We start from the raw sequence: 21,419 nt of genomic DNA on the forward strand, positions 1-21,419 counted from the left end.
AGGTCTATGGCCAGGAGAGGATACTGAAGGAGTTGGTGAGTTGTAAAGAGACAAGTTCATTAAGTTTTGTCTGGCTTAGAAAACCAATTTTAATGGAAACCTATACCCCAAGGTCTCAGATAAGGGATTGTCAGTAGTTTTAAGTGCTTTTTGATTTGATGATAAAAAGAGATGAAGAGAAAGGCTGTGGCTCTATGAAATAATCAAACAGAATTTATGTGAGTTTAAACCAAACTTTTCTTTCCCTTAATGTAGTAATAAGTTGCCAGAGACCCGTCAAAACAAACATTGAATGAGTACTGCAAAGTCCAGTGATCTTACGAAAATATGCCACAGGGGTCTTCTAGGACACAGTCCTTCCTTTCAGGCTAACATTTAAATTTGGTCCTGAAATATGATTGGGAGTGAGCCCTTTGAAAGGAGAGTGAGAGGTGGTAGGATGTCTTAAAGAAAACACCATGAGCAAAAAACTATAAGACAAACCAAGATGCATTTAAGACATGAAAGAGTTCAGAGGGATACATATAAAAGGGGGGAGGGAAAGGAGATGAGGCCAACCATCTAGAACTGGTCCAGGTGGCAGATCTTATAAGCTGGGTTAAAGGATCTTAACTGCATCCTCAGGACAATTAGGAAACCATTTGAATATGAAACTTAAATTATGAAGTTTCATAATGTTGCCCTAACTGAATAATGTAAAAAGGATTTAAGAGAAACATGACTGTAACCAGAAAGATAAGGCAAGAGCTATTAGAGAACTCCAGGTGAGAGAAGATGGCCAAGATAAGAGAAGTGGCAATAGAGATCTAAGAAAGGTACACTACATACATGGTATTTCCTGCTTTAGCAGGCAGATGTTGGAGTCTTCTGAAGCAAAACATATTCAAAATTCTACTAAATGTGATATATATACACAATGGAGTACTACATGGCAATGAGAAAGAATGAAATCTGGCCATTTGTAGCAAAGTGGATGGACCTCGAGGGTGTCATGCTAAGCGAATTAAGTCAGGCGGAGAAGGACAGATACCATATATTTGCACTCATAGGTCTAATAGGAGAAACCTAACAGAAGGCCATAGGGAGGGGAAGGGGGAAAGAGAGTTGGGGAGAGAGAGGGACACAAATCATGAGAGACTATTGAATACTGAAAATGAACCAAGGGCTGAAAGGGGAGGGGTAGGGGGAAGGGGGTGATGATCATGGAGGGGGGCACTTGTGGGGAGAAGCACTGGGTGTTATATGGAAACCAATTTGACAATAAAATATTATTTTTAAAAAAACCCTACTAAAGATCTTCAGTCTTTCTAAGTTCAGTAAAAGGCATAATCATTCCCCTAGAACTGGAAGTTAGAAACCTTGGAGACATAGTAGATTCTTCTATTCTCCTTATTTGCTCCTTATATCCACTTTGTTCACACAGCTCATTAATTCTACCTTCAAAATTAAAGTATTTGATTGTCTTGGTTCATGTTGGAAACAGACTCAAAGAGATTTATACACAAGAAGTCTAGTGGGGATGACACATGACAATGTTTCTAAGGAAACAGGCAAGCAGGATGGGCAGAGCAATAGTTGAACTGCTATATAGCTGCAAGAGAGGCCTCATCTGATCCTGTAGGGACCTCTGGAGCTAGAATGGTCTTTCTGAGTTATCCTGACTTAAGACAAGGGCCTTATTTTTCTTCCTGATTGACTGATCATTGGGTGTGAGCCAACCCGAAGGCGAGATCTTAAAGGAGGCACTTCTGTTGGGCAAAGGACAAACCCTGGAAATAGACTAAGGTCTATGTTGTTAGAAGTTAACACCCCTAGTAACTGGGAGGAAGTGCCTCAGTCCTCAAGGGAAACTCTGGGTAGCATAGCACAGTCCTCCATGTCAATATTCATTTAGTTCCTTCTTTACTGTTATCAACATAATGAAAGTCATTATAATCTTTCACCTTGACAATGTGGTAGCTTTGAACTAGTTTTCTCTGCCCCAACGCTTGATGCTCTCCAATCCATTCTCTACCAGTCAGAAGTATCTTCTTGAAATGTGAGGCTGACCATGTTACTCCCCAATTTTCAATTGGAGATTCACCCTGCAATTTAAATAAAATGCAAACTCCTAAGCCTGCCTATGTCTACTACTTCCTAACTCTTTTTGTCTTAGTTCATTCATCCTGGCATAACAGAATACCATAGATTTGGGAGTTTAGAAACAACAGAAATTTACTTCTCACAGCTCTAGAGGATAGGAAGTCTAGGGTTAAGGTGCTAGCAGATTCAGTGTTTGGTGAAAACCTACTTCCTGGTGTGTAGACAGCCATCTTTTTGCTGTGTCTCCATATGGCAAAAGTGGCAAAGGAGCTCTCCATAGTCCCTTTTATAATGTAGTCTCACTACATTATCAGCACTGTGAGGTTAAGACCATAAAGATTTTTTTCACCTCTGAATCTCCAGAATCTAGCACAGTGCCTGACACTTACTTGTTGAATGAATGAACAAGCCAATGAATGGAGAATACATAAAGAAATGTTAAGGAAATGCAATCAACAGAATTCTGCCAAATCAGTGAGTGACTGGGTGTGATGGTTTAGGGAAAGTGACTCCTATGACTGTACCTTGGTCATTTTGATGCTATCTACCAAGATGTTACAGAAATAGTTTGGGGAATGGGACACCTGGGTGGCTCAGTCGGTTATGCGTCTGGCTTCAGCTCAGGTCATGATCTCATGGCTCATGGGTTCAAGCCCCGTGTAGGGCTCTGTGCTGACAGCTAGCTCAGAGCCTGGAGCCTGCTTCAGATTCTGTGTCTCCCTCTTTCTCTGACCCTCCCCTGCTCGTGCTATCTCTCTCTGTCTCTCAAAAATAAATAAAAAACAGGAAAAAAATTAAAAAAAAATAGTTTGGGGAATGGAAAGAAGTCATCTAACCCTGACTCATTATATCATGTGATTAATATATACTTTATTCCCTGCAACTGTGGAAACAAGGACATTTATCAGACATGCCTTTTTTACCTTAACCAATTTCTCTCTTAATAGGGACCTCCTATAACTTTGAGATTTTTTGATCAACAAAACTTTGATCCTTCTCACTTTCTTTCACTGTAATCTGGCAGCTCTCAAGGACCTCCCAGCCTCTACTACATGCCAAATTATGTCTGCTTTTAGGACAAATGCATGAGAATCAGGCAAAAATATAGAATTTGAAAGAGAAAGAAGGTAGTTGAATATGGAAAGGAACATAGAGATGGGGGAAAAACAGCCCCAAGGAAAATAAATCTTGGCCCCATGAAAAGCAAAAGACAAAGACTCAACCCTGACTGTGTAGAGTTTAAGAGAAGTGACCTCATGGAAAGCAGTTAATGGCTTCACTAGTGTTATCTCCGACCTTCCACAGATGCTTATTCACAAGCGTATGTTGTGAGGGAAGCATAAATACAGTCATCTCTGCGGTATCAGAATTCCAATAACCTCTCATGCTTCATCTTTTCATTAGTAATAAATATTTGCATTTAATTTCATATAACAAAGTTATAGCAGACTGTACAAAAGACATCTGTGTTTATGTCAACTTTCAACTAATCATGCTGTCTTAAGTCTGAAACTATGGATAATCTCAAATCGCATTAAAACTAAAATCACATATATATAGCTTTCATTATTACATAAATTTTTGGCTATGGATCTGCCTTTCTTAAATACATACTTCAGAAGTTATCTGTGACTCAGCAGTGGTTACAATGATCCTCACAAGTTAAAAAAATAAAGAATCTTCCTCATATTACAGCTGAGAAAACAGAAATCCACAGAGTCACTGTGACTTAACTCAGTCACATGCTTATTTTGTGGTGGAACCAGAGCTCAAAATTCCCAACCCCCTGTTTTGTGTGGTCAGCGGTAGAACAAAAAAGGTATGCCTGGACTATTGCTCATGACCCAGTGATTTCCAAACCTGGAGAGTTGTAATATTATTGTTGGGCTCTTGGACATTACTCCACAAGATGGCACGTCATTGTTTAGGAAAATTTTTAAACCTTTCAGATAATTGGGAGCATATTCCAGAGTACAATAATAGTGCAGCTGAGAACTAGAAACTGTGCAGTTATTCATCATTTAGTTCTTTAAACTTATTCTTAGCTCTCATCCTCCCTGATCTGTCACTGGAAGCCTGTACTAATGACCCAGATCATCTTAGCTTCTTTGTGGCCTGACTTAAATAGGGCTTGGCCCATAGGCATCACCAGAAGGAAACCGGAGGTTGGGAGGAGAGAGAAATAAGTATATTTTATATTTCTTCCCCTTACACTCTGTGCTTTGGACCACATTTCCACCAATTACATTCTTCCAGAACTATAATTAATATTAGTGGATCCCCTCTCTGAAGCTCCAATTGTCTTGAGGCTCAAGTAATGCTATTTCCCTTCAAGTCCAGGGGCTAGAATGGCTAGTTTCTAGGTGCCTTGACATCCCTTATTTGTTTCCTTAATGCTATCTACCCTTCCCGGGGAGGCGGGGCTTGAACCAATTGATTACTTTATTTTTCTTCTGGAATTTGAATGGCACATGCATATAGAAACAATATTTATGTTAAAGCGACTCAATTAAATATACACCTTCTAAGCTGCAGTGCTGTATACATCACTGTAATTAGCTGATCTTTATGGAAACAGCAAGTAGAAATGGTTTTACATTTGCTTGGGATCTTGAGTGTGCTTTTTATCATAAGAAATAGCAATGATAGGACTATGAAGACCAGCTCAAATAGGGGAGAGGATCAGAGAAGAACAGATTAGGATACTTGGGAAAATGTCACCTTTCTCCCTAATCCTGGACTTACGAGGTAGTTGAAGTTCATGTCTCAGAAACACCAGTCAAATTGAAGTAGTATTAATTACATATAAAACAGTGATGTTAGCAGAAAATGCCAGAACTCTGTCTGAAAAATTGGTACATTACCTGCAAATCCCTGACAGCTCAATTTGATGTTAAGGTGTTTTCACCAAAACAATGGCTTAATCACTCCATTACAGGGAAAACCGCTATCTTAACTGATAAGGCTGATGGTGCACTATCTCTTATCCCTGGCAGCAACATATAGGTCAGCCCATGAGAGGGTAACTCGCAAGAACATATATCATAAATCCATGCTTAGAAACACTTCAAGGTTCAGCAGTTCCTACATTTCCTAGTGACTGTACTGACTTGGAGATTGGGAGAAACAACACTGATATTTTATGTAAGAGTTCAGGTGAATTTATAAGCCAGTACTCCCACCACTGTATCATCTTCCACAACTTGAAGAGCTACCTATATCTAGAACATTTTTTTGAATGCCAACAAATGACCACATTAAGGCACAGAAACATAAGCCTTACCCATATGGACTATTTGTATTTTATATTAAGTTCTTTAATATTTAAGCCTCTGAAAATTACATGATTTTGGTCATCCCCCTATCCATTTATTTATTCAATTTATTTGCTTGTTTTTTGGAATTATGGGCACTAACATTCAGAATAGTTAAGCTGCCCTGGGTTAACATGTCCTAAGAAGCAAAGCAGAGATAAAGAAAAATCTTCCAACTTCCATGCTCTTCCCCTCTACCACATTGTGTGTTTGTTAGGACTATTCAAAAGCATACTTCTTTTCTAAGAAAAAAGTTAATAAAGCCTACTTTAATTATACTTCCAAATGGATCTCATATTACATTTCTCCCCTTTTCCTTCCCATTACCCTATTGCCAGCTGCCATGATCTCTTCTCTAGACTTCTCCTATAGTCATCTCCCTGCCTCTACCCTTGCCAGTTTCACTCCCAGAGTCCTTAATCCACAGAACAAGAGAAATAGTTCTAAATATAGATTGTATTATGTCACTACTTTGCCTTGAAAGTCTAATGCTTTCCTATTGCACCAAGAATGAAACCCAAACTCCTTTCCTGGCCTACGAGATCTGATATGATCTGGTTCCTGTCTGCCATGCTGAGCTCCTTTCCAATCACTATTATTTACCATGCCTGAGCTACCTTGGCCATCTTCCTACCCTCTAAGCAAGCCACGCTAATTTCTACCATATAAGGCCTTTGCACCTATTGTTACCTATGTTGGGACTGCCTTTTCTCCAACTCTACCCATGACTTTCTTAGCTTGTCATTCAACTTTCATCAAAAGTCACCTCTTGTCTGACCACGTTATCTAAAGGAGCTTCTTGCTCTATCTCCAGATAAAAATCCTATTACTAGATTTTATTTTCTTTATGATAAACATTACTCTCAAAAAGTTTTACTCATTTACTTTTCTTTTTTGAGGTAGATTAGCTTATTTTCAGCAAATAGTCCCTCTTTCCAACAGTATTCCCAATAAGAGATACGCACTTACCCAGTCCATGATCTAACACTTGGCCACATGACTTCCTTTGGCCACTGTACAATGAGCTGTAGGGAGCCTCATCAGCCCTCCTGTGCTCCTAATCCTCCCTCCTCTCAAACCCCAAAGAGAAGAGCTTGTCTGAGGCAGCCACTGCCCTTCAACTTGTGTCCTAAAATGACATACATGGAACAAACCAGAACCCACTCATGGCATAGAGTGAAGTCACTGTAGTAACCACAGGTCTGAGAGCATGAAGTAAATGTTCTTTATTTAAGGCACTGTGTATTTATTATTCTTTGTTGCCATAGCAAAATCTCAGAGCATATATCGCTCCATGAGTTTTATATTTGTTTACTTGTCTCTCTCCATGGCTAGAAGGCAAAGTCCTTGAGGGCAGACTTCTTTCCATTCAGAGCACCAAAGATGGCATCTGGTTTGTAGTTGATACTCAACAATTGTTAAAACACATTAGCAGCATCGGATACAATCTACCACTGTAGAAAATTTAAAACTCCTTGGATAATCCACAGCTTTAAGATATAATATTTAAACAATTCCTAAAACTCCTAAATTCCTCTATTTGTTGAGAACACAGACTTTTTTTTCTTGCCTAAAATCAAACCAATTGAAAATGAAAACAATTGAACAATAAATATGTTAAGCAGCAAAAAGGAGCAAGCCTGAGTTGTGTCTCCAAGAATAACAAAGAGGATGCTGTGTGCTGAGAGGGTTTCTCAGTCAAAACCTAAAGTGGTCAAGTAGGCCACTAACCTCTCGTCCACCCAGACGCTTCCACACTCGGTTCTTCTCCCTTCCTGCCTTTGTATTTTGCCTGCCACTCCTCCCTTTTCTGGAACACCCTATCCAACATCTCTACATTTTAAGATTATAGCTATTCTTCAGATGCCACCCCTGGCAAAATCTTTTCAATCTTTGCCATACAGAATTAATCTTCTCCTGGGGACCTAGGGAGGCTATTTGTACTATATAACATTCATTACATCTTGCCTTCCATCCGGACATGAGGACCTCTAATAAGTTATGTGAGGACAGGAATCATGTCTTATTCACTGCACACTGCTCTGAAAATAGTGTAATTCCAACGAGTATTTGTCACTTTGAAAAATATACCAAGTTTCAAACATCTCTTACCATCCTGGTATGCGTTAGGACTGGAGAAAAGAGACTACACTACTAACCAAGCTTTCTCACGGGATGGGATTTCTGTGGAAGTAGAAAGAGAGGTCAAAACCTAAACCTGCTTCTTGTAACTTCAAGGATGAATAACGAGGCTGAGATGTTTGTTTCTCTTATTGCTGACATCCACAGGTAATAATTACCCAAATTGACTCTGAAATGCTTTGTACATATGTTTGACTCTGCCACTGAATAATACTTACAAAGCTTATCACTTTTTTCATGAAAGGATCAATTTGAATATTTTCACATCCAAGCAAGGCCAATTTGAGGGGAAAAGAATAGGCATGTGCATTATTTGGTATAATTAGAAAAATATCAAGATATACCACTCACTAAATACAATACATCATTCAAGCTTCATTTCTTTGGGGCAAGAGGAATCCTCTTTTAAAATCTAGCTACACTTGAGACAGTCCACAGATTAGGCTAAATAACAGTTATCTATATCCTAATTGAATCAATTTAATGAGCTTGCTTCCTTCCTGACTGCCAGTAAAAATTGTTGGCTCTGAGAAAAGAGGGTTTAAGAATCAGAGAGTGTGGAGAGGAAACCTCAACACATGACCCTGCTCTGGGAACACATTGTTGATGGGAGCCTCAGCTGACCCTGAATAGGAACAATGGGAGATTATGATTTAGGGAGGGAGGAGGGGCCAGAGATGAAAGAGGTGATCAAAAGAGAAGATACATGTATGCTAATGAAACTTCTAAAACCTCACCCAGCTGTGCCCTGGGACAACATTAATGTAAGATGAGTTTATATGATGCCAAGTAAGTCCTTTGGGCTCAGTCACTTAATTATATTGGAGTGGGGGGGAAATCAACCCTGTTATCTGACTGTTTTAACTGTCAAATTCCCTGATTCACAGTAACAAATTTCCCTAAGGTAACTCAGAGGCTGTACATCATACATGATGTCTATATATATATTTATGTTTTATTACATATATATTTAACATGTTTTACTTAATATATTTTAATATATATTTTATTTATTTCATTTAACATATTTATATTAAATATATTTAATGTATATATGTATATAATGTACACTGAAAGGAATCCAGAACAAATGTCTATATGACCAGTTGATGTAAAACAAGAATCTAGAATGAAGATTTGACATCACCTACAAAAATATTAAGATAAAGTACATCCTTCACCATTTTGATTCAGACATTTGAAAGCCTGCTATGATCCAGAAATCGGATTAGAAACAAAACCAAATAAGATAGATTTGCTGTCTTCAAAGAGCTAGTAGTCTAATCAGGGAGACTGACATAAAGAGGTAATTTCAATACAACGTGAAAGGACTGACTGAGCGAGGCAGAGGGCAGTAGTGCCAGAGCAGACAGTGGCGTGAGCTGCAGTCTGAGGAGCTGCCATTAGTTCTGCCTAAACTGAGAAGTGGCAAAAGATGGAGCTGTCGCCTCATGGGATACACAACTTGCATGGCCTTTTCTGCCATGCTGAGCAACTTAGAGGCTCTTTTCTAAGGAATGGAAATCTACAGAAGAGCCTCAAGCCAGGGAGTAAAAAGATTAAATGTGTGGTGATGTGGTTTATGGATTGATGTGTGCAACAGTTTAAGTGATATATACTGGGAATAGGAATAGGGCAGAGACAGTAAGAATCAAAAAGAACAGGGCATAAAACCAACAATGTTCTGGCTTCTTGGGAAGGTGTTAGGTTCACTGGTGTTCTCTATGTTATTAGAGTAAGCACACATACAATAACATACCTACTTTTTTCTGTATTAAATATTTGATCTAAAAGAATTAAGCAAAGAAAAAAGAGTTGCAGATAACAGAATATTTGAATACTCAAAATGGATCAGATATGTGGGTAGGAAAGTAGAAGAATCTAGAATGAGGAAGGTTCCATATAGTTATGTATGTCATGCCCTGATCTGATGGGGAAAGGGGAGACTGACCTCCAACCTGATCTTTGCTTTTCAAGTAAGGTTTGCATGTTCTTGGAGAAAAGTCACCTTTTTCTAGTTGTCATGAACGCACTGCATCGGCAAGTGGCAGCCCTGTCTAGAGGAACTTCGAGTTTTCTGTCTTGAGCAACTGAATGATGGTGATACTACCAGTGACTGAACTACTAGAAGAGAAGCTACACCTGGGTTACATTAGGGGGAAATGAAGAATATCATAATATTAATTTCAGGCCATGTCTGATATCCAAATGAAGATATCCACCAGAAGTGTGTACCTATAATTCTCAAGGTCGGAGGAAAGTCATAGGTAGATACAGAAAGCTCAGTGACACACAACAGGAGTTAAAGCATAGAAGCAGGAGAAAGTAGTAAGTACAAAACAGTACCACTTAATCTGGAGGGGCAGGCAAAGATGAACCCAAGAAAGTGATCATTGAGCTTAATGCTCTAACCAGAGATTTAACATTCTCTAATATGTTGTTTCAGTGACATCTTATTGCACTTAAAATTTTCCTGAAAACTTAAAGCTTGTTTCCTACAAACCATACATTCAGTTGGCTAAAGCACCAGCAAGCCCATTTCTCATCAACATTAAGGCTTTTAACTACGTCCTTATCTCTTCTTGAAAAACAACTGATTGCCTGTCATTGGCTTATACTTTTCAAGATGAATTCTATAAAAGGTATTTCATCTTACACATTGCGTTAGTCAACCAAGGATATATTGCCTCATGTTTCAAGACACATTCAATTCAAAACTGAAATTTAAGCCTCTGTCTTTAGCACTTTGTCCTTTTGCCCCTGTGGAAAATGGAATTTTTATATAATATTTTTGGTGACATTCTTGCCATTCAAATAGCCCATTTTTTAAAGTAACATTGCACTGTAACATCTTATTAGTAAAAAGGAAGAAGTCTGAGATGGATTTCTGAAACAGAAGTCTAAAATACTTTCATCCACAAACTATTCACAAAGGTCTTAGTGAGTGGATTCTCAGCCAAAAGTAGTGAGATTAGCTAATTAACAGAGAATTCACTATTATTAGTTACATTTCCCTTTTGAGGAGGTATCAGACTTCATGTTAGACCTTGGGAATTCAAAGAAAAGGATATATCCCCACATTATAGAGATTCAAGAGTGAAATATCACAAATTGTCAGTTGACATTTTCTTCAGCTCTAATTATATGAGAAAATATGGAGAGGTCTCCATCCTTATTAAAATTTTATTTTAATTTTACTAAAAAGTATTACTTCATAGCCCAGTTCATTCCACTATTGCATCCTTTCTCCCCTAAGTTTTAATTTTAAAACTCCAAAATAAAGCAGACTTACATGACTTATTATTTATGACATTTTTAATATACTCATCACTATTCAAGGTAAATGCCATAGAAAAGAGATAAATTATGTGTCCAGGAAGGCTGCAGTACATAATTCTTGCTCTCTTTAATGTCAGCGAGCCCTGGACAAGTTTTCAGGGACAAACTAGCAGTTAATGTAGATTATGTAGATTCAACCTTAACCGTCATTTTATGAACCAGAAATTCCTAGATTTCCAAGCCTGAATTACAAATCAATTTGATATCACATTTACTTTTATTTTACTCACCTGCTTATACCCTGCAAAATAAAATGAAAAGCCCAAAACAGTATATCATGTCCTTTATTCTCTTTGTAACCAATAGAACATGCACCTTGTCCACTCATCCAACAAGTAATAATTGAGCACATACACTGTAACAGACTTTGCATCAGTTAAAAAGTTATCTATGATGACTTTTACAGTCCCTGACTTCTTAGAAACTTGGTGCATTTCTATTTTTTTAAGTCTATTTATTTTGAGAGAGACAGAAGCGGGGGGAGATGTCTCAAGCAGGCTCCCTACTGTCAGCATGGAACCCAATATGGAATGGGGTTCAATACCAGGAACTGTGAGATCACAACCTGAGCCAAACATCAAGAGTCGGGTGCCTAACTGAGTCACCCAGTCACCCCAAAACTTAGTATATTTCTATCACATTTCTTTTTTTAAGTTTTTATTTTAATTCTAGTTAGTTAACATACAGTTTTGTATTAATTTTACCAAAGAGTGTATTGTATTAGGTGTACCAAAGAGTGATTCAACAATTCCAAAAATCACCTGATGTTCATCATGATATCTATCCCATTTCTTGATAAAGTTTATAAATCTTCAAAAAGACACTCACTAATTATCTCATATAATTATAGTTCGGGAACAAGACAAAAGAGCTGTTTCTCAGGATGTAAATTACCTCAAGGTTATTTTAGTGGAGCATATTACATAATATCACAATAAAACACAAAAATATTATAGGGAAGAACCTCATCTGTAGCTCAATTAAAATGAGTTTATTGTATATTTTGGTGGTTATCACAATGTGGTTCAGGGGCCAGAGAATCCACAACTAATTTCTTTGACAAATTCAAAATTGTAAGTACTGAGCTTGAGCATTATTAAAAGGGTAGACAGAATATCTTCTCAACAAAAACTGCAACATATTTAAATTGCTCCATCTATTTCTTTTCCAATCCCCTACACTGCTCTCGTCATTCTCTTTGAAGCTAGAAAGAGAATGATCCGCCCCAATTTTTCTTTTCCTTTCTCAAACCATGTTTAGATTTATTACTGCCCTTAGACTTTCCATCACTCCCATAGTGCTTCTCCAGGTATTATTCTGTATCCCTAAAGAGCTTCCAAATATACAATTACCCTGTGTTCTTTTTAAAAAATCAATGTTTAAAAAATGTAAAAAAAAAAGTATGCTCAAATCATCTCCTGAAAATTTAGTTTTCTAATCCTTAGAAGTTACTTCCCTTAAGTGTTCAAAATAACTAGCCCCCCACCACACACACACTTGAATTTACCTTCTTTTCTTCTACCCAGTATTCAAAAAGACCTGAATTTCTGAAAAGGTGACTGCAAGAAATAAAATAAACCAAGGAAATAACTGATCTATAGACTCTTAGTTGAATAAAACACCTGAAATAAGCTTACAATCAGTAGCAATTTCAAGTATATGTTGTCCTGTTCATGATGGGTTGTCTCATTCATTAAATCTCTCTATCAGGTGCCTTCTTTTTGGCAACTACCCTCTACAAGGAGTCAGGTTCAATAAGGTTGCTTTTTGCAACTTATATTTGGCATTCACTGGCTGGAAGAAAGCATTAAACCACATTTAATAACTCATAATAACCTTGAAAAGAAAATCAATGTCACTCTTCTAAGCATATTACATGAGTAAAAGGTTAATATGAAGACAAACTTTTTTTTATAAATCTTACTTCTGCTTAACAAAGGATAAAAGATATATATATACACACATATACATATATATACACACACAGATATATAGATATATATATTCCTAGTGATACTAAAAATGAGTATTTATTCTTTTAATCACTTCTTCCCTATTCTCTCTTACAAAAGTCCATACTGCACTTTCGTAAAATCTACTGTCATATTCCAAGGCAGCACTCTGTTCAAAGCTGATTAGAAGAAAAAGCCTAAGGTGAGCCAATTATATTTTCTCACATCCATCATTTTATTGGAGTTTAAACTAAGAAAATCTAGTCAGTCTCTGTAGAATATTTTAGCTATGAGATTATTTTCTAAATACTAGATGGTCATTTTTTCACCTAATGCAAAATCATGTAAAGAGAGTCAGTTAACAAAAAAAAAGTGGGAGAATAAGGCAGACATGAGAGCTGGAGAGATGGAGACCCTGCGGACAGGAGAGACAGAGAGAGTGACGTGCCTTGCACTTGTATGATTTTTCATATCAAATGCCAAACCTCCCTGAGGTCAGACTGCACATCCTACCTTTTAGTTCTGTAAAATCTACTAAATCTTCCTGCTGTCTTGGCATATTTTTAATAGGTTCTGATTCATATTCTCAAATCACATTTGATTCTAACGTTGATCTCTATGAAGGAATCAGGGAAAAGCAAGGTGCCGGGTATTGTCAGAAAAACTGACTTTGGCCGTGTCTTACAATTAGTATCCAACACAGAATATGTGGTTATGAAAAGGGCTCTATGATCTTAGGAAAGTCACGGTAAGTTTGAGTCTGTGTTTCTTTGCCTTTGAAATAAAGGCATGAGGATTTCTTACTCTAAGGATTTGACAGTATGGCAGATTAGACACTGCCAACAAACTTTCAAACACAATAAAATATCAGATAAAATGTTTAGGTATTTTTTAAATGCGTCACCGAGCTAACACAAAAATAATAAAGGTGTCAAGCCTCAAAAATAAAATAGCCTGGAAGTTTTAGGAGATAAAAGAATGCCAAGGCCTAGGTTTGACCTGAAATTTTTTACTGAAGTTGGGAGACCATGAGCTTCCCCTTGACACCTGCGCAGGAGGTAGGGGATGTGAGATAAAGCCCAGGGCTCCTCAAGGTTGACGAATCGAACAAGTGGTCCCTGCCACCCCGCTGTGTAAGTGTAAGTGAGACATCAACCCCACTGCACAGAACAGAACAGAAACTCATCTATGCCAACTAAGCTCTCTTAAAGGGAAAAAACACATATATTTACCCTAGTAATTCATAACCACGAGCCATCCCTAAACCACATTTGCAATCTGAATTCATATTATCTATGTGATCTGAAAAAAATCCTCAAGAGGAAATTTTAATTTCTGGTGGTTCAGGTTGGTAGCAGCCCCAGGGAACTGGCAAAATAACTGCAAATCTTATGTTGAGGTGTATTGATCATCAACGAATTAAACAATAATTCAAACAGTAAATTAAATGCAGCCTTATTTTCTAAGTACAAAGCTGATCATATCACTCCTGTGCTTAAAAAAAAAATGTCATTGCTTTTTAAAAGTCAAAGTTTGCTCAGTTTCCTCCCAGTCACACACATATAATGATCCACCCACAAAGTATTTTTTCTCCTAGCCCCCCAAACATCAGAGCTATTTAGGAGGTTTTTACCAAACAAAGGAGCAGATTCCTATACAAGGAAGGAATTTCTACAACAGAGTACCAATAACGGTGCCCTGAAATGGAAGTTCAGACTGCTGCTAGACCATGCTGGGATCCTCTGCCACTGGGAAAATAGGTAAAAAGATTTTGTTGACCAAGATCCTAAAGTGGTTATTACTCATTTAATAATGGGTTCAGGGAGAATGGTTGGAATCCTGGCATTTCCTTGGAACATGTTCTTTTACAATCATGCTTAGTGATAAAAATTAATAACCTGACTTTTAAATGGGCAATGGACTTGATAAAAATTTCTCCAAATGAGGCTTATAGGGGTGCCTGGGTGGCTCAGTCAGTTGAGCATCCGATTCTTAATTTCAGCTCTGGTCATGATCTCATGGTTCATGCATGAGATTAAGCCCTACATCAGGCTCTGTGCTGACAGTGCAGAGCCTGCCTGAGATTCTCTTTCTGTCTCTCTCCTTACTGTTCTCTCTCTCTCTCAATAAATAAATAAAAAATAAATAAATAATTTTTAAAAAATAAAAAGAAGGGGCACCTGGGTAGCTCAGTCATTTGAGCATCTGATTCTTGATTTTGGCTCAGGTCATGATCTCATGATTTGTGTGATTGAGCCTCATGTCAGGCTCCATGAACTCAACATGGAGCCTGCTTGGGATTCTCTCTCTCCCTCTCTCTCTGTTCTGCCCCTGCTTTCGCTTTTGCTTTCTCTTTCTCTTTCTCTCTCTCTCTCCATCTCTCTCTCTCTCTCAAATTAAATAAGGTTTATTGAAAAACAACAACCAAAACAAGGCATATAAATGGCTACCAAGTACAGAAAAAGTGCTCAACATCACTAATGATTGGAGAAATGCAGGTAAAATCCACAACATCCCCTCACATCTGTCAGGATGGCTATTATTAGTAACAACAACAAAAAGAAAAGGATTATCAAGGATGTGGAGGAATTGGAACTCTTGTAAACTACTGGTGGGAATGCAGTGTGGTACAGCTGCTACAGAAAATAGTGTGGATGTTTTTCAAAAACTTAAAAATAGGATTACTATATGATCCAGCAACCCCACTTCTAGGTGAAATGAAGGCAGGATCCTGAAGAGATATCTTCACCTCCATGTTCAGTGGAGCATTATGCACAAAAACCAGGATAGGGAAACAAATCAAATGTCCATTGATAGGTCAATGAATAAAAAAAAAATGTGACACAGGTTTCCCTTGTTATAAATAGAACATTTCTATGAAATGTTTCATAAATCAAAGAAATAATTACCATTAATTCATATGGAAAAAATTTTGGGGCATTCCTAGGTGCCCAAAACAATCTCTCCTAGGTTTTCTGCTACTTTCAGTCATATTCTGCTAATGGATACAAACATAATTTGAGATAATGCACAGGTGCTCACAGACACAGTTCAAAGCTAGGCAGCTTGATGCTGAGATGCTGAGTGTGGTTCTTGGAGAAGGGACTTGGTGGGCCACTCTGCTCAGGGTGTGTGCTGCCTTATAATGGCTCACTGCAAAACAGACAGTGAACACAATTTTCACTGTTTTTCCTAAAAGTGGAAATCCTTTTCAGATTTCTTTCCATTGATCAAAACGGGTACTAATATAAGACTTTCATAAAAGTGAAGTGTTATAAAGCAAACTTTCAAAAAGTGGGGGATACCTGTATATACCTACACTGTAATACCATTCAATCTTTGAAAAGAAGGAAATTCTACCATTTGACAACGATATAGATGAACTTGGAGGACATTATATTACATGAAATAAGCCAGCTTCAGAAGGACAAATACCATATGAGTCCACTTCTAACAGGTATTTAAAAGTCAAATTCATGAAAGCAGAGAACAGAATGGTGGTTATCAGGAGATGAGGAAGGGGAAAATGAGATGTTACTGTTCAACAGGCATAGTTTCAGTTATGCAAGATGAATATGACCTAGAGATCAACTCTACAACATAGCGCCTACAGTTAACAAGGCATTCTGCACTTAAAAATTTATTAAGAGGATAAATCTTACACTAGGGCTTCCTGCCTACCACACACACACACACACAAGTCATGGGTGGGGCACACAGATAACTTCTGAAGTCATAATGGATGACTGCCTTGATTGTGACGATGGCTTCAAGGGTGTATGGATATTTCTGAACCCACATACATTAAGCATGTGCAGGTTTTTTTTTAATTTTTGCTCTACTTGTTTTTGTTTATGCCTTGATAAAGCTGGTAACAGAAATTAATGAAGAATCAATGGCCAGGGTTTCAGGCATTTAAAGAAGGCATGTTTGGAACGTATCAGTAGGCAAACAACACCAACCACAGGCAAACAGAATTGTAATGGGTAGTGCAGATGAAATCATAAGAGCAAGAACGAAAAATTCTAACCTTCACTCACATTCCCTTCATTGCTGGGTCATTTTTCTTTTAGTAATTGTCCTTGTCTTCACTGGTGCCCTCCACCAATACCATGAATGGTATTTAGTGAGAGTGATTAATTTGCGATGCCGTCAGTAATGTGGGTAATGTCAGGATGGACGGATCACAGAGAAATCACAAGGAACAACACACCACCCAGGTATCTCACACACACATTGAAATGCAGGAATTGGCCACAAGTTCAGGCTGCCTCCCTCTGGGAAACGAGTGAATATAGTTTAGGTTGTAAATAATGTAAGAGGTAGGAGCATTTTTGAAAGGCTATTATTAGTGTTTCTCAACCTTTTATTAATACTTCCTTTATTAGTATTTAAATTTAATTTAAATTCTGCCTAATGAGAGAAATAAAATAGTAAGGAATAAGATTTGTTATGTAGGGTTGAGCTTTCGAGAACCACAAACCACTGGAATACTCTACTTGACTCCTACTCCTGCACAATCTAGCACAATTCAGCAGCTTATGAAGGACAGATTATTTTCTCTTGTAGTCCTGGAGCTCAAAAGTCCAAAATCAGTTCTACTGGGCGCCAAGCAAGGTGTTGGCAGGCCTCTGTTCCTTCTGAAAGCTCTGGGGAAGAATCCATTTCCTGTCTTTTGGAGATTCTAGAGGCGGCCTAAATTCCTTGGCTCCTGGCTCCTTCCTCTCCCTTCAAAACCAGCAGGGTTCAAAACCAGATCTCTTGCTTGTGTCATCATGTCTCCAATTACTGCCTGAGCCTCTGCCTCCATCTTAGAAGGACCCTGGAATTACACTGAGCCCATTCATATAATGTAGGATAATCTCCTCCTTTCAAAGTCACATCTGCAAACTCCCTTTTTACCACATAAGATAACGTAGTCACATATGCTTGAGAATAGAACATGCATCTCTCTGGGGGAGCCAAAAGCCTACCACAAATATTCACCCTACCACACACCAGTTTTGCCCCTTTGAGAGTAATATCACTCCCATTTAGAATGCACACACTATATATATATAGAAAGGATATACATGCATGCTAAGTAGCCAAAGGATGGACTGTACTGAACAGCTTCAAGGGTTGGGAGCACTTCCATCCATTCCCCTTCTTCTTGGTCTTAGCAAACCAGATTTCCTCTAAAGAATGGCCCTTTCTTCGTTACATGCAACCTTAATGAACCCATATATTAAGGGGCCTGTTTTCTTTCAGTCAAGGTGCAGCCATCTGGCAGTCAACTAACTCCTCTCTGTGACCAATAAAAAAAAGAAGGGACTAGCATTTCAATCAACATGTAAGGAGACTGTCTTAGAGCCCTCATTCCTTAACTCCTGGCTTTTCTGCTTTCCTGGATCCACCAGATCCTCCAATATATTCCATCTTTGACTGAGTCGACCAGAGATGACTTTTTCTTCTTGCATGTACACAGATAACTTCAATTCAATTACAATAAGATACTTTAATTTCTTTTTTCTTACGGTTATCTTTTTATTTTGAGAGGGAGGGGTAGAAAATGAGCAAGGGAGGGGCAGAGAGAGAGGGAGACAGAAAATCCCAAGCAGGCTCCATGCTGTCAGCACAGAGCCCAATATGGGGCTCAAACTCAGGAACCATGAGATCATGACCTAAACTGAAACCAAGAGTTGGAGGCTTACCTGACAGCGCCACCCAAGCGCCCCAAGATACTTTCATTTCTGATACTAATATGATACTTCTGTGGTCCAGGATTTCAGGAAAAATGAATAATCTCAAAGTCCTTTTAATTTCATTTTGAATCAAAATGAAATTGGGGAATTTAACAATGAAATAACTAGAGGAGAAGTGGCCAACAAAACTTTCTGTGATGGTGGAAATGTCCTGCATCTGTGGTGTCCAATTCAACAGTCTCTAGCCACATGAAGCTAAACAGCACTCAAAATGGGGCTAGTATAGCTGAGAAACTGAGTTTATAATTTTATTTAATTTCAACTAGGATTAATTTAATTAGCCACATCTAACTGTTTGCTATCATACTGGACAGAGGAGAATTGGAGCCGCTATATTTTTACAATTAAGAATGGTCTTGGGGCACCTGGCTGGCTCAGTCGATTAAGCGGCCGGCTTCAGCTCAGGTCATGATCTCACGGGTTTGTGGGTTCGAGCCCCGTGTCGGGCTCTGTGCTGACAGCTAGCTCAGAGCCTGGAGCCTGCTTCAGATTCTGGGTCTCCCTCTCTTTCTGACCCTCCCCTGCTCGCACTGTCTCTGTCTCTCAAAAATAAATAAAAAACATTTAAAAAAATTTAAAAAAAAGAATGGTCTCACACATGTTACAGCATCTTTAAAATAAGTGATGAGAGCCTTAATCATGAGAGCTAATTACTCTAATGTTTACAAATACTCTGATATTTCATAACAAAGACCCATGGTCACCTGGCTGGATTTCTTGTTTGTCCTTCCCAATCAAGCCTCTATTGTTTCTTTAACACTCTTGGTGCCTTAGGCTGACATGTATGGATTACATAAACGGACTCCTCTGCCCTCTGGCTTCCATTGGAAGTTGATTACTGCGAATTCCCAGCAGATGGAAGGGAAGGAGCAGAGCAAAATTGGTTTGCTCATCTCACTGTTCTCTTCCTGCAAGGTAGCTATGGGCTAGCAATACTATCCCTCAACCACAGCTGACAGCTGCTTTCAGCAGACATCTCCAAATGGCTTTCTGCCTGTAGGATCCGCTAACAACCTCGTTTCCATCCTCCGGCTGTGAGACAGTGATGGCAGCCCACTGTTACCAACTCTCAGGTATTTAAACTGTGCTCTACCTTGCTCCGCAAACCCCACCCTTATTTATTACTCTGTTTAAATATCCCAACTGTTTCCAGCTGGGACACTGACTGATAAAATCGGTTAACATTTTCATTTAATAAGACTTCAGAATAAAGTTTAAAACTATAAGCTAACAAATGGATATCTCTCACCATAGAGGTAAAAGAGGACCCTAATCAAATGTGTCATTGATCATTGCTATAAATACTAGTCATTTAATGCCTACACACATTTAATACACACACACTACAAGTGCACATACTCAGAGTTAGGAATAAAATCAATTCAAAGCTCAAAGGGACAAAAACAATATTTCTATCATTAACATCAGATATCAAAGATTCTTCTACAAAAGCAATTACAAATGTGTTGACACAGATCCTAAACTGCAATTTGGTCAGACTCCTGGGTACTTGTTTTCAAATGGAGGTCCCTCAGAAAGAAGATAAAATATCAGTGGATTCACATCACTTCAGCCTAGTTAGGCTGCTATTAATCAAAAAGGAAAGTGGAAGCAGAACTTCATGTTATTTGTCAACTAAACATAGCTGGAAACAAAAAATGGAAAAACTTGTGTTTTTCCAGAGGATGAGAATATGTTATATCCAAAGGAAGCTTCAGAAGCCATGTAGCTGAAGATATTTCCAGACTATACAGTGATTGGTCCTTTAGAAAGTTTCTATAGTCTTCCTTAATCTAATCTGATGGGAGTTAGCCCCACACCCACCTTGCAAAAAAAGCCATTCTGAAGTTAATCTCCCCCAAATTTTAATTTGAACAAGTCACTGTTAAAAATAGAAAAAAAGAAAATTATGAGAGCCACTTCTGCCTCAAAAGCTATCCCTTTACTTGCCATTAATGAATGGGGTCCTATCTAAGATAAGTAAGAATTGTCCCAATGTCAAACACCTTGGCCCTCACATCAGATACCTACTGATTGTTCTTACTATTATATTCCAGTTATTAAATTATTAACAAATTCAATTATTTATTAAATATTGTTAATGTTCTTCTTTTACATATGTGTGGGTATATAATTGTGTGTATATTGTATCTGTGTAAATATCTTATATATATATATATATATATATATGTCCATTATGTATATACACATATGTGCATATTTATATATATTTAAAATAAACTTTTTGAGCATCGTTTCATGTGCCTGTAGCCATCTGGATGTCCTCTTTGGAGAAGTGTCTGTTCAGGTCTTCTGTCCATTTCTTCACTGGGTTACTTGTTTTGTGGGTGTGAAGTTTAGTGAGTTCCTTGTATATTTTAGATACTAGCCCTTTATCTGATATGTCATTTGCAACTATCTTTTCCCATTCTGTCGGTTGCCTATTAGTTTTCTTGATTGTTTCCTTTGCAGTGCAAAAGCTTTTTATCTTTTTTTCCCACAATTATATATTTTTATTTTGTGTGTGTGTGTTTCTTTTTTTTAATATAACACAATTTATTTTTTTAACATATGCAATTATTTTCCATCATTTACAATACAGTAGTTACAATGACACTCCAAACAGAGAGGCAAAGTAAAAAATCAAAACCCCAACTTCTATTTCATGTAATTAGACTTATACAGAAATTAGAAGGTTAAGTAACAACTAGTTAATCACCTAATTTCACAGCTATCTGAAGTGGCAATCGTTATATAGCAGCTTATCTATGATACATTCAAGATAAATGATACAATTTATTACTTGCCCATAAGCTAAAACACAGCCTGCTTAATACCTTTCCTTA

The sequence above is a fragment of the Suricata suricatta genome, chromosome 2, assembly GCF_006229205.1.
Source record: "Suricata suricatta isolate VVHF042 chromosome 2, meerkat_22Aug2017_6uvM2_HiC, whole genome shotgun sequence".
NCBI lineage: Eukaryota > Metazoa > Chordata > Mammalia > Carnivora > Herpestidae > Suricata > Suricata suricatta.